The sequence below is a fragment of the Amphibalanus amphitrite genome, unplaced genomic scaffold (assembly GCF_019059575.1).
Source record: "Amphibalanus amphitrite isolate SeventyFive unplaced genomic scaffold, NRLGWU_Aamphi_draft 000001F_arrow, whole genome shotgun sequence".
Classification (NCBI taxonomy): Eukaryota; Metazoa; Arthropoda; class Thecostraca; order Balanomorpha; family Balanidae; genus Amphibalanus; species Amphibalanus amphitrite.
Genome location: NW_024881499.1, coordinates 138,580 through 151,821, shown reverse-complemented (window position 1 = coordinate 151,821; position 13,242 = coordinate 138,580). Strand labels below are relative to the sequence as shown.

The window sequence follows — 13,242 nt, the reverse complement described above, 5'->3', positions numbered from 1 at the left end:
ATTCCCAAAAAACGTCCGCATATTGTACTGCATGCGGCTGCCTGATCCGTGAGGGTGGACGACCTTTGACGTCATTTCGTCAGCTGAGCAAATGTAAACAAACCGCCTGACGAGTTTACCTTCTAATATACGGCCTTGAATCGAACCATCGGATCGACAGTCTCCCCTGCTCGTATTTTGGCTTTAATGCGCATGACTGTTCGCCGCCAGGTGACTCCACATTTTGCCGCAACCTGCTTATCGGTCATGCCAGATTCGGCCGCCGCACGCAGGCACCCAGCGACGAGGCGATGTTTAGCCTGCCTATTCATGACTGACCGTGAATGGCTGGTAGTTTCTGCCCTCCCGCCAGTTGGCTAGGTCACCGAAGGGCACGCCTGCGGCTATTCGCTGCCCAGAACTCAACCGCAGCGCGCGTAGGCGAGCTTAGCATGCATATGACAGAACTTTTCCGCACCCTGTACATATGCTGTTAAGGAAATCACTAATGTCTGGTCAGGTCAAAGAGGTCAGGTCACAAAGGTCACATTATGGACCCAACTATACTAGGGTCGTGTGATGCATGTTTTATGGCCAATTTTACATTTCCACTTCAATTGTGTAGGTTACACGACCATTAGCCCTATTACTGGTGGGGGGTGGGGGGGAGGGGGGGGGGGCGAATCGGCCCCCATCTGTTTTTTTTTTTGCTCTCGATGGAAAACGACTTAACCCTATTCCTGGCGGGGGGGGGCCTCAGGAGCCCCCCTGAGGTTTTTTGGTTATTTCTACCAAACGCGTTGAGCTAGGAAGCTCAAATTTTCTGACTTTTCCTAAAAGGCTTCTACGCAACATGTCTGAAAATTTTGAGTTGATCTGACCTCAGGTCAGGTCACCAGAGGCGGTTTGGTGACCCTACCTCAGAAAAGTTTGCAATCACGCCAGAGCTAGGGTTTTTGACCGATCAATTTCTTCTCTTCAGGCTTTAGTTAGGGTACCAGTATGTGCAATTTGTATATCTCGGAATTTTGATATCGGTGACCTAAGGTCAGGTCATTTTCGCGACCTCCCCATTATAAGTCAATGGGGGAAAAATCAACTCCCTGTTTTTACCACTAAAACGGGTCGGAATGGCCCCATATACCATACATGACTTCATATACGATGAACCTTCACTACCTTGAGGTCTGTTTTGCTGTTGGGCAGCTGTGAGGTCATGTGACGTCATCAAAGGTCACCAAAGGTTTTTGGCCAATAACTCCGTTAGGAACAAGATACAGACGCGTGGAGGGTCTCATTGTGTTCAGCTCGTCAAGACGCATCGAATGATATACATGATGACCTCGAGGTCACGTGACCTGAGGTCAACCTTTGACCTTGACCTTTCGAGGTCAACATATATATCATTCGATGCGGATTGACGAGAGGATCACGATGATGCCCTTAGTTTGTTCCTATCTTGACTAATTCGAAAGTTATTCGAGAAAAACTCTCCATATCTAGCGCCGCCATTTTGACTTTTTCGACCCCTGTGACGTCATCTTTGACCTGACCTGAAAATGACCTGAGTAAAAATTGTAGATCTTGACCGTGCGTATCCGATGCCGTTTACCGTTTGTCGCTGCGATGTGTAGTTTTTGAGATCTGAAGGGGGGCCGAATCGGCCCCCCCGCCAGTTTCTTGTCCCGGCGGAGCCCGCCAGGAATAGGGTTAAAGGTAGTGTGCCAGCTTTCCTGGACCGTATGGAGTTAATGGCCCAGATAAGGAGAACCGGATTTTTAGAACTTATCCATGCCTTCAAAACTCATGGAAACGTCTTAAATTCTTCAAATTTTGAGTACCCCAGTGCGAAATTCGCCCCGACGGGTTGTCGGTCGTACCCCAACCACATTTCACACCACTATGAACAATAAATGCACACACTGAAATCGCTATTACCGATATGCTCATCCAATCAAGTTTCGATAAACCCGTTCATCATCATCTCCTGCGGTTTCGAACACGCCTGTTAGGTGGTGCGGTAGACCGCGCCCAAAGCCAGGGCCCCGGTAACGTGAGGTAGCCGAGTCGGGGCAGCGTGCGCTGACCCAAGCCGGGGCCGCGCGTCCTCCCGGTGTCATGTGATAGCCCGGGGCTGCCCGCGGGGATGCGGTAGACCGCGCCCAAAGCTGCGGCCCCGGCTTGGGTCAGCGCACGCTGCCCCGACTCGGCTACCTCACGTTACCGGGGCCCTGGCTTTGGGCGCGGCTTCTGCTCATACTTTGTGGTGCGGTGGTGGTGCGTCGGGCCGCGCGCTCTGACTTCGGCCAAGAAAAATGCGTCAGCTGATCATTGTCATTTCTGCCACTTGCGTGTGGTGAAATGGGGTCATAACTTAAGAGACGGCTTTTTCATATCAATTATTTTACATAAAATCATATTTCAAACCATAAATAATGTTTGACAGCCAAATAAAAGAAACAATGCCAATACAGGCTTACAGTTTAAGGCTCGACATTGTGTTGTCTACGATTAGACAGCTGATAACTCATTCCCGTGCGTCGTAACTCTATAATGACCTTTGCTTATTGTCACATGTGCGCCGCATTCGCGATTGTTGCCGACGCCTGTTTGCAGCTCAGTCCACTACAGTTGTTATACATATCGAAAAACCGATAAACTTTTAGGCGAAAAAGGCACTATTCCAGGCCCATTTTTGATTTTTTTTTGCGATATTAGGTAAAAACAGAAGCTTCTTATCCTAGGAAAAATAAAATGGGAAAACTTTTAAAGGTGGCACACTACCTTTAAGCTACGGGCTCCAAATTTGGTGACTTTTCCTTGCTACTCACTGGGCACATTGTGTTAAATTTTTGAGCTTCTAGCTTGCGCAGAGGCGTCTCCAGGACGAGTTTCTCGGGGGTAGTTTTGGCCCAGATTTGACTGTTTCGACATTTGCCGCCAAGCAGCGACTAACTTAGGTTTATACTGGTGACCAGTATAAACCCGTCATATGTATGCACCTAAAGACTATGTGACGTCATTTTACATTGAAAATATTGGAATAGGCGGATCCAAGTGCCTGAGAAAGGGGGGGGGGTAATATCAACGCACTGCCCCCCCCCCATCTTAGCGTGCCTGAATCCGCCTATGCTTAACGAAAACGTGTATTTTGTGCTCACGTTGCATATTTTACATGATATATGACACATCACGTCATATGACACGTGATATGCCATGACAAAAACTCGAAACATCATCCCAAGTTAGCTTACCTGGATCCGCCTATGATTTTTGAAATATCCAAAATACCGGAATATGTATGAAGGCCCAGTTAATGAAGAAGGGTTTCCCGAACTTTTATCAAAATCGGTAAAAAAATAAAGAAGTGATAGCATTTTAAGTGATGAGATGTAAAACGCGATTTTTTTCTCGAAAATTTTTGCTTCCAGGACCCCAATTTTGAACTTTTTTTTACTTTTTAACCCGCGCGGGGCTGGGGGGGGGTAAATTTTACCCCCCCTCGCGAATTTTTGCGATATCTCAAAAACGGCGGCGCGCAGCGCCGCCAAACTTTCAGTACCTTTTCTAACATCAATTTGACACGTTCCCTGAAAATTTGAGCGAAATCCGTCGGAAAATGTTTGAGAAATTGACGTTTTAGTGACGTCATGTTCGCCATTTTCGCCTCAAAAACGGCAAAAGTTCAAACGCCGCTAACATCTTCATTTTTAAAGGAATCAAGACGTAACAAAAAAGGTTATACGTAATTTTACTTTGTCTATCAAATGGCTATCTCGGTTTTTCGAAAATTTTGGATTTTGGCCTAAATTTTTTCAAAAAACTGATTTTTTTGGGAAAATCATTATAAAATCCAAAGTTTTGAGTCTATCGAAAAAACCGGAATATATGTCAGAGAAGTGGTCTATGTGCACCTACATACCAAATTTTAGAAGAATCGGTTCAAAAATGTGGGAGTTATTCAAAATTTTGTGACGTCACGACACACAAAATTTTTGAAAAATGACTTTTTTGGAAGTTCTAGACCTCGTACGGAAACAAAAATAGCACCATTCGATTCGCCGTGAAAAACTGCATCAGATAGACACCTTTTTAGGCCTTAACAACCAACTTCAAAATTTGACCTCACTTGACCTGACCTTGACCTGACCTCGACCTGAAATTCATCCAGAGGTGGTCCGTATCACTTATTGAGTGTGCCTATTGAATTCTATGAGTAAAATGACCCATAAAACATGTGTCGCACATGCCCTTTTCTACAGGGTGTCCCAGAAGTCTTGAAGCTTTTTTATTTTTGTCGTGTGACCTTGCTATGCCACCGATTAAGGCGAATCATGCCTCAAACGAAAGAGAAAGAACTGAAATTTTGTATTGTCATGCGTAGAGCACCACTTTAGTCAGGTGGCCCCCGTTGTGAGTCGCATAAGATTGAGCACGAGAGATCACGTTCTTCGCTGCCGCCAAGATCTCCCGGTTTGCGAAACACCGGTGCCGCCATGCCCGTTTCTTGTCAGCTTCAGAGTCTTATTCCCTGAAGCGAGCGACATAATATTAGCGACATATATTTCCGACGGGTTGATATTTGTTTTAGCCCCACAATAATGCGACGAATCAAAGGATTACAACGGGCTGTTGCTTAGCGTGCTCAAGCAGCTGAGCCTTATTTCCGTAATGGATGCGTGCATACATGTTAGGAGACTTTCTGATCAGTAAATCATTATGTTGCTAATGTTTTCTCGGAGATCCAATACTCTGTTTCCCGGCTCGCTTCATGAAATAAGGCTCTGAAGCTGACCAGAAACGGGCATGGCGACACCGGTGTTTCGCAAACCGGGAGATCTTGGCGGCAGCGAAGAACGTGATCTCTCGTGCTCAATCTTGTGCGACTCACAACGGGGGCCACCTGACTAAAGTGGTGCTCTACGCATGACAATACAAAATTTCAGTTCTTTCTCTTTCGTTTGAGGCATGATTCGCCTTAATCGGTGGCATAGCAAGGTCACACGACAAAAATAAAAAAGCTTCAAGACTTCTGGGACACCCTGTATATTTTGTTTTTTGGTGACCTGACCTGACCTGACCTGACCTTGACCTTGACCTCTAAATGATAATGTATGCAACGAATATTGTCTTGGTAGCCTAAGAACACGTTTTGGGCGATCAGTCTCAGTCCATGACTCCATTCTTCGGCAACTACGGTGCAAGGCCGATACTGTAGAAACTTGCAATTTGTACCCTTGACCTGACCTTGACCTTGACCTCAAACTTTAAATTAAGTACATGTTTTTAGTAGTTCGTGATGAGAGCTTTCGATTGGCGTTTGAATTTTCCAAATCGGACCATTAGTTCGGGAGATAACAGGGGGGGGGGGTAAAATTTACCCCCCCCCCAGCCCCGCGCGTTCGGCTGGAGACCCCAGCCCCGCGCGGGTTAAAGTCAATCTGAAAGTTCACGATGAGAGCAATCGAATGGCGTTTGTCCCATTAAGATAGGACATTTAGTTTTTGAGATATCAAGGGGGGACGAGTCGGTCCTCCTCCACCAGTTAACCCGCGCCCTGCTGGGGGGCGGGGGGGGGGGGGTGTTTGAACACCCCCCTTGTGGTTTTTCGCGAATATCTCAAAAACGGCGGCGCGGCGCCGTTTTTGGTACACCTTATCATACATCAATTCTACACATGTTGTGAAAATTTCAGACCAAGGTCATTCAAGGTCAGGTCACCAGGTCACTTGAAGTGACCTCACCTCATAAAAAGTTTCAATGTCAGTCATAGCTACACCGAGTGACCGATCACTTTGAAACCTTCAACGATTGCTGAGAGCAATAGTACGTACAAAATGTATATCTCAGAATTTTGATATCGGTGACCTAAGGTCAGGTCAATTTTGCGACCTCCCCATTATAAGTCAATGGGAGAAAATTGAAATGCGCCTCTTTTGGACGAAAGACATTATAAACACTCCCAAACACTGAATTACAGGTGGTTTAGACACACTGAACATAAAAATGGTGTCTGTGATCCCTGTTTATGCCCTGAGGTCATCTTAGGTCACGAATGGTATCTAACAGTTTTTCGCAAATAACTTTTGATAGAGGCATGCTAGAGCGATGAAAACGCATTAGATGTGTTCAGCTCGACGATACGGATCGACTGATATGCAACATGACCCTTTCAGGTCAGGTCATGACCTTGACCTGAGGTCAAATTTTCAAGTTGACCTTTCAAGGTCAAGTTATAGTTCATTCGATGCGTCTTGACGAGAGGAACACGATGCGGGTAAAAGTAAGCTCGTGGAAGGCTTGGGTCAAAAGTTATTGCAGAAAAACTGTTTCCGAAAAAATCGGCTATTTCTGCAGTTTTTGCCCTCTGCAGGCAAAACCGTCGACGTTAGGTCAAATCTGAGAGTATTACTCAGAAAGGGCGTTAATAGGGCTATCGAATGCGCTTTTCCGCGGCGCTGTAGCTCTATTGCTTCCCGAGTTATGCGTTGGCATCTTGGAAATTGTCGACATTCGACCTGGAAATCGGCGAAATTTTGCCTTCAATGACCTCTGGTGACCTGACCTTTGACCTGACCAAAAAATTGACCGAAGTGATTTCCTCATTATTTTTAACGCTCTTTCGAACGCCGCCTTCCGCGTATCGCTACGTGGCCCAGGAGCCGAGTTAGAAGGGGGGTGTTTAGACACCCCCCAGCAGGGCGTGGAAATCAGGACCCCCAGCCGGGCGCGGGTTAACCCGCGCCCCGTAGGGCTATCGGCGGACCCTACCATCCGAAGGGGGGGGGGGGGGGGCGTTTCGGGCCCCCCTGAGATCTCGGAATTTTACCGGCCGATTTTCAAAATTCAAACTGCGTTCGATAGCCCCACCGGGGAACTACCTTGTGACCAAATTTCATTGACCTAGGTCAAACCGATGACGTCACAGGTCAGGTCAAAGGTCGGATTTTCACCGTTCACAGGCATTTCAAGAAATGTGTTGTGAGATCGAGTAAATTGGAAAATTATTGAAGACCATCGATGGTACCTTGTTCGTCAAACACCTACTTTGCTATCTGAGGTCACTGATACCAGGTCAGGTCACAGAGGTCAGGTCACTGGGGGTCACCTGGGGGTCACAATATTGAAGTGTCGTGTGATGCATGTTTTATGGTTCATTTTACATGACAAATGCGATTATGTGGGTCAGGCAGCCTTTGGGACCAGCTTAGGTCACGTTTTGGTGAAAGTCAGGTCAAGGTCAGGTCAAATTAGGTCAAATTTCAAAGTTGATATTTTTGCATAAACTGGATATCGATTCGATGCAGCTCGTCACGGGGAGTCTAATGATGGTCTTTGTTTTGCTCTACGTGGTCTAGAATTGCCAAAAATTGAGTTTGAAAATTTGACGTTATCATTTTTGAAGTTTTTTTTCGCTATAACTTGGGCAAAAAACAAGATATTGATCTGAAATTTGGTATGTAGATAGAAGACGGTACGTACTATCACATATATTCCGTTTTTTTCGAAACTCGAAAAACTTTTTGGATTTTTTGGCAAATATATCCAAAAAAATTGCTTTTTTTATTTTTTGGGGTCAAAACTCAACAATTTCAAAAATCCGAGATAGGAGTTTTGTAGCCCTGTCAATTCTACACCTTTTATGTCTTGATCATTTTTCTGTATCTTCAAAGCTGTAGGCCTGACAGCTCTTCTCGCGAAGGTCTTTTTTCGGTCGAAAATGGCAGAACATGACGTCATTCTAACGTTATTTGTGGCCAACATATCATAGCCTCTGGAACAATTTATGGTCACAATGTGTAAAATTGATGCCCGGAGGGGTCCTGAAAGTTTGGTGGCGATATCTTAAGCCGTTTAGGAGATATCGACGGAAAAGGACAGGGGGGGGGGCGTTTCTGTTGGGGAGCGACGCACGGCCGCCCGGCCGGCCGGCGGCTGGCGCCGGCCGCCAAACCTGCAGCTCTGCCGGCGGTGATGACGTCAGTGGCGTGGGGGCCGCTGATTGGTCGGCGGGCGCCCAGCCCCCCTATATAATGCGGCGCATCGCCGGCGGCGGGCAGTCGCTGAGCCAGGCTGGCACGGTCCGCCGACATCAAAACAACGGTGCGTCAGCTGATTATTGGTCCTCCGATTCAGGAGAAATTATTAACGCGGGAACGCCGGCGCTAAATAAAGGCGGTAGGATTCACGGCTTTGCATGATTGTGTGCAATATTTTTTTATAGTATCAAGCGAGGGGTATTGCTGGAGTTTTGCAAATAAATATTTTATTCTCAGTTTGGCTATGCGATCGTGAACACTTTATTTTCATAGATACGATATGAAATAGTATAAACAGGCCAACCCAAGGCTATGTAGGCCAACCTTAGACTTCGCATAGCCATGGACATTGCGTAGGAAGGTACTCGCCGATCGTACCACGATACCACGGGCAAGATATCAGACTTTTGGGAGTTTTGTGTCGCTGAAATGTATTTTAAGTGCTAAGAAGGAAAATAATTCAATTTAATGTCATGTACAATGGACATTTAGCCATTCCAAGCATATAGTTTGCCTGGCTTCGCCAACCAGATAGCCAGGTTTATTCCAAGAGCTTCTAAAGAGGTAGTGGATTTAATATCGTTTCTATTACATTTATTTGATAATCCTACATATCAGTAAACCTGCCACGTTATCATTCTCGTCGAGCGATTACCGGCACATCGTACCAATTGGTACGATGTGCCGGTAATCGCTCGCCGAGGATGCCAATGCAGCGTCGAGCGTCCGATGGTTTACGATAGGAATTATAACAATAGTTTTAAACTAGCGCTTTTTAGAACCATGGTCCGAAATGGTAATTCAAAGAACCTCTTCCCCTTTCAACTCACCTGAAAAAGCTGCTTTCGTGTACCACCCAGCACCCGTTTCGTAGATATATCAAAATGATAACCGGAGGCGAACATTATCTTTATGATACCACGATTTGTGGGGCTGACTAGTACCGACGGGGATCCCACAAACACGACGGTCACATTCATTAAGCATGATGTACGGCGTAAAGCACCACAACTCACCCCAAAAGCGCAACCTTCTGAGATATCTTATATTTAGTTTCAATGCTGGTACTGGTGCAGTTTCAATGCTGGTACTCTGCTCATTTCTGCTCAATAAAGTTATTTCTCGCTCAAATGCGCCTCACATTAATCGTGTGCTGTGCTCCACAATCATTGCGCCGCGCGCTCTTCCTTCTTATCGGCCCCCTTGAGATCGTATCCATCAATATCTATTTGCTTCAGTTCTAAGTTCTAATGACTTGTATTGTAGAGAAACAATTTTAGAGCGTTTAACAAAATAATTGCATAACCTATGAGCGATAGGAAAAGCCCAATCGTCCAACTCATAAAAAACATTGGGACACAAACAAATGGAAACTGATGGTAGTTGGTACTTTCGCGCATAGGCGGCGGAACGGGGAGGGCACCGGGGCACCGTGCCCCCCTTTGATTTTGGCATTTTAACATGGGCTCTATGGGCGTTACATGGAAAGAATGGGACCAAAAGTCGGCAGTGCCCCCCCCCCCCCCCTTCCCCAGTTGAGCTGGGCGCAGGTACTAAATAGCATCAAAGGAAATCCTATATTCATCTCGCCGCATTTAAACGCACCAATCGAAAGACGACAGCGTGACCGCGCTGACAGGCAATCAACCTGGCCACATAAAACTAGCTAGTGCAAGGAAGATGTCTATATAAACCACTGGACCATGCAAAGCGTTCATGTAAATAAAATATGAGTAAAGATGACCCGTTTGAGGGCAGACTGGCCAAACAGTGACGTTACACGCGGATCTCAACACTGCACAACCCATTCATCAAAAAAGATCTCGTGGATCCCTATATACGTCATAACTAGCCTTAGTACGGGGGTATATAGCCATGGACGTAAATGGCCGGCTTAGGGCACAGGATCCCAATTGTCATCCCCATCGTGGTCCCCAGAAGTCGCCAGGCCGAGAGCCAATGGCAGTTAAGCACATCTTACACGTGCCGACAAACGTGACACAATGAATCCAATAATGAGCCCGCCAATAAGCCTGCCTAATTCTGCATGTAGGCTGCTATTTACCACCACGGCGGAAGGCTAAAACGCATCCATACAGCTCAACATAGGTGTCAATTTCCGCCGGGTTGGGGGTGCTCAAGCTCTTTAAATTCCCCGCCGGCTCGGCTGGCTTGGCTTTGGAGCCCCAACAGACGGTGCGGGTCAAGGTCACCGCTGAGGCGGCGGCGGATTTGCTGCGCCCGGGCAGTGGGCACCCTCAATTCGGTGAAAATCGACACCCATGCAGCTCAACATGACAAAACGCTGCATACAAGCGCACGTCCTCGCATTTAATTGACGCATTTAACTGCGTCACTAACCTCGTACACTGTACAACACTGGTGAGATGACTGTCCGAAGGAAACTGCCGACTTTGGCTGGCAACATTCAGGGTTGGTGACTTATGTACTGAGTTTGGCTGGCTGACAGCGATGTGACTTCAGGACCGGTTGATGAACGGGCCATCCTAGCCCCATACTACAGGAGCCCAGCTGGTCTTGGCGAGCGGCGGCGACTGGACGAGGCTGGACCCCTACTACAGGAGCCCAGCTGGTGCTGACGAGCGGCGGTTACTGGACGAACGGGTCAGCCTGGACCCCTATTGCAGGAGTCCGGCTGGTCTTGGCGAGCGGCGACGACTGGACGAGGCTGGACTCCTACTGCAGGAGTCGAGCTGGTCCTGTCGAGGAAATAGTTCACCTTTAACATGGGATTTTAAACTGAGATAGCAGTCTGATAGAGCAGATTTGTGTATGCCCTATATTTGAACCGTTTGAGATATTCACCATTTATCAGTGAATATTGGTGCTTAAATTCATGTTCTAGTGCTCATTTACAGCAAGCAGAAACCTCTTCAACACACACAGTGGCCAATCAGCGATGAGAGCACTTACAGGAGCAGAATCCCTTGCAGCTGATAGGTTGTTCAGCAGTTAGTGTTCATAACTCTAATCATTAAAATAATGAAATCCCTTTAGAAGAAGTGTGTAATTCCAAGTTAGAATACATTTAAATTTTATTCATCACATTTTTAACACATCTTTTTGAATTTTATTAATCAAATTACTCACAGAAGGTGAACTATTTCTTTTAACACTTACCTTGCTTCAATGGTGACATGTAGCTCTTGCAGCAGAGAAGGCACAGGCACAGCATTTGGCTGCAACTTCAAATATTGACTTGTTGCTATCAATTATTCAGTTTTGAAATGCATACAGGTACAGTGAATCTTGGGTTCTCCTGTAAGAATGCTGACCGCAGAAGCAGAAGTTCATCCAAAGCTTGTGCCTGAAAAAGGGCCAGGTTTAATATATGAGTGAAATGAAGACTTATAGGTAAGGTTTTGACTAGACCCCTGGGTCACAACAGGAGATGACCCCCGTGATTGGTGGGACCACCAGGCACCAGCACTGGCACAGTCCGTTCTGACCACCGCACACCTATCAGCCCGAGAGCACACTAAATTGCATGTTAAAGCTCCATTAATGCTTTTTTCAATTTTGGCCATCCATTTTGTTGGGTCCATCATGTCCATCACCAAGCCACATTTAAAATGCACTACACTACATCCCCCACCACCTGACCACACCAGGCCAAATCTGCACCGCACTACACAAAATCCGCACTGCACCAAGCTAAATCCATGCCACACCAGAGCCTCACCAGCCGGACAAGCCAGCACAGACGAGATCTTGTCGAAATTGCCATGCTTTGCAGAGTGCATACTAGCCTACCTGAACCTGACCTTACCCAACATATGAGCCTGACTGTCCTTAGCACTGGGAGCTCATTGAGACCAGGCCCCACAGGCCTAGTGGCCTCCTGAAACCTGATTTCCATATGGGGTGAGCTATTTAAGAATGGTGATCGGATATCGAACCCGAGACAAGACAGCAATGAGCAGTGGGCGGTTCATGCAACCATAATCATGTTTCCTTACCACAAGTATCAAAGCAAAAACAAAAATAGCTACCTATCGAATTCAAATTTCACTGGAACCTCACCTGCATGGATCTTAAGTGAAAGGTACATCTTGATCCACTCATCTCAATCTCGTTTTTCTGCATCCAGGGCATGCAACACTTCTGGTCAAGGCCGTATATAGGATATCGCTTCTGGTATTTTTGGCACAACTTACTCGACTGCTGAGCTCAAATGCAAATTGCAATCACGGTCATAAAATACTGAATCAAGGCCATATTACTGAATATTGAATCGCAATGCATATTCAGTCGATGTACCCCTCGTTCGATGTCTCTCAGACGACGAAGATTGTACGTCGTCCGGCCAATCCTCTTCTAGGTCAACGGGAGCTCGGCTGCAATTATGGAATGTGATTGGCCAAACGGCGTAGAATCTTTGTCGTCCGAAAGACATCGAACAAGAGTAATGTCGCTACTGCGCCATTGTTGCATCGAATTCGCCCCATAGAAGCACGTGTTAACTCTCTCCCATAGGGCCCTGGGTAAACTCTTGTACACAATCAGCTGACGGCATGCCTCCCGCGTCCCCTGGCTTGAAGCTTCGGCTCCGTGTTACCTTAGTATTCAATGACCGTGCGCTGAGCGGTGCGCTCGGCGAGAGGGGCTCGGGCCTCGGGGCTGAGCGGGTGGCTCAGCACGGGGGCTTGAGCGCGGCGGAGGACAAGAGGCCGGAAGGCACGGGGAATCAGCACAGAGTTGTTAACTGAATTAACGTGTACCGTACGATCACTGTAAATATACTAATCAGCTGAGCCGAGGTGTTTGCCGGTGAATGCGCGTCCGAACAACTGGCGCGGTCGGTAGGACTGTTCGGACACAAGCGGACGCGCATTCGTTGGCTTACACTATTTCTTAAGTAAATTTCAATATAGTTCAATTAGAATCGGCCTCAGCGCAGCAACGTAAAATGGAGAGAGAATTCCTGCTCTTGACTAACTTTGAAAATTTCACGGGGGAGAACAAACAGGCATGGGGTCAATGGTACCGACGGTTCCGGGCAAAGACGGCCGCGTTTTCCGAAGAAAAATGGCTGCAGGGCATGCTCAGCCTTCTGCAGGGCGGCGCCCTGGATTACTTCGCCTCGCTGTCAGAGGACGTCCAAGGAAGTCTGCAGCAAACAGTAGCCGCATTGGAAGCCCGCTTCGGCACGGCAAAGAATGCAATGCAGGCACAAGCCGAACTGGCGAGCATCCGACAGCAG

General features: G+C 47.1%; 1 protein-coding gene across 2 annotated transcripts in view; it reads left to right on the top strand.

Annotated features, from left to right (window-relative positions):
• The window catches only part of LOC122380651 (vesicle transport protein SEC20-like), a 118,036-nt gene that overhangs the window by 66,190 nt on the left and 38,604 nt on the right, over window positions 1–13,242 (top strand). The gene's annotated exons all lie outside the window — the stretch shown is intronic.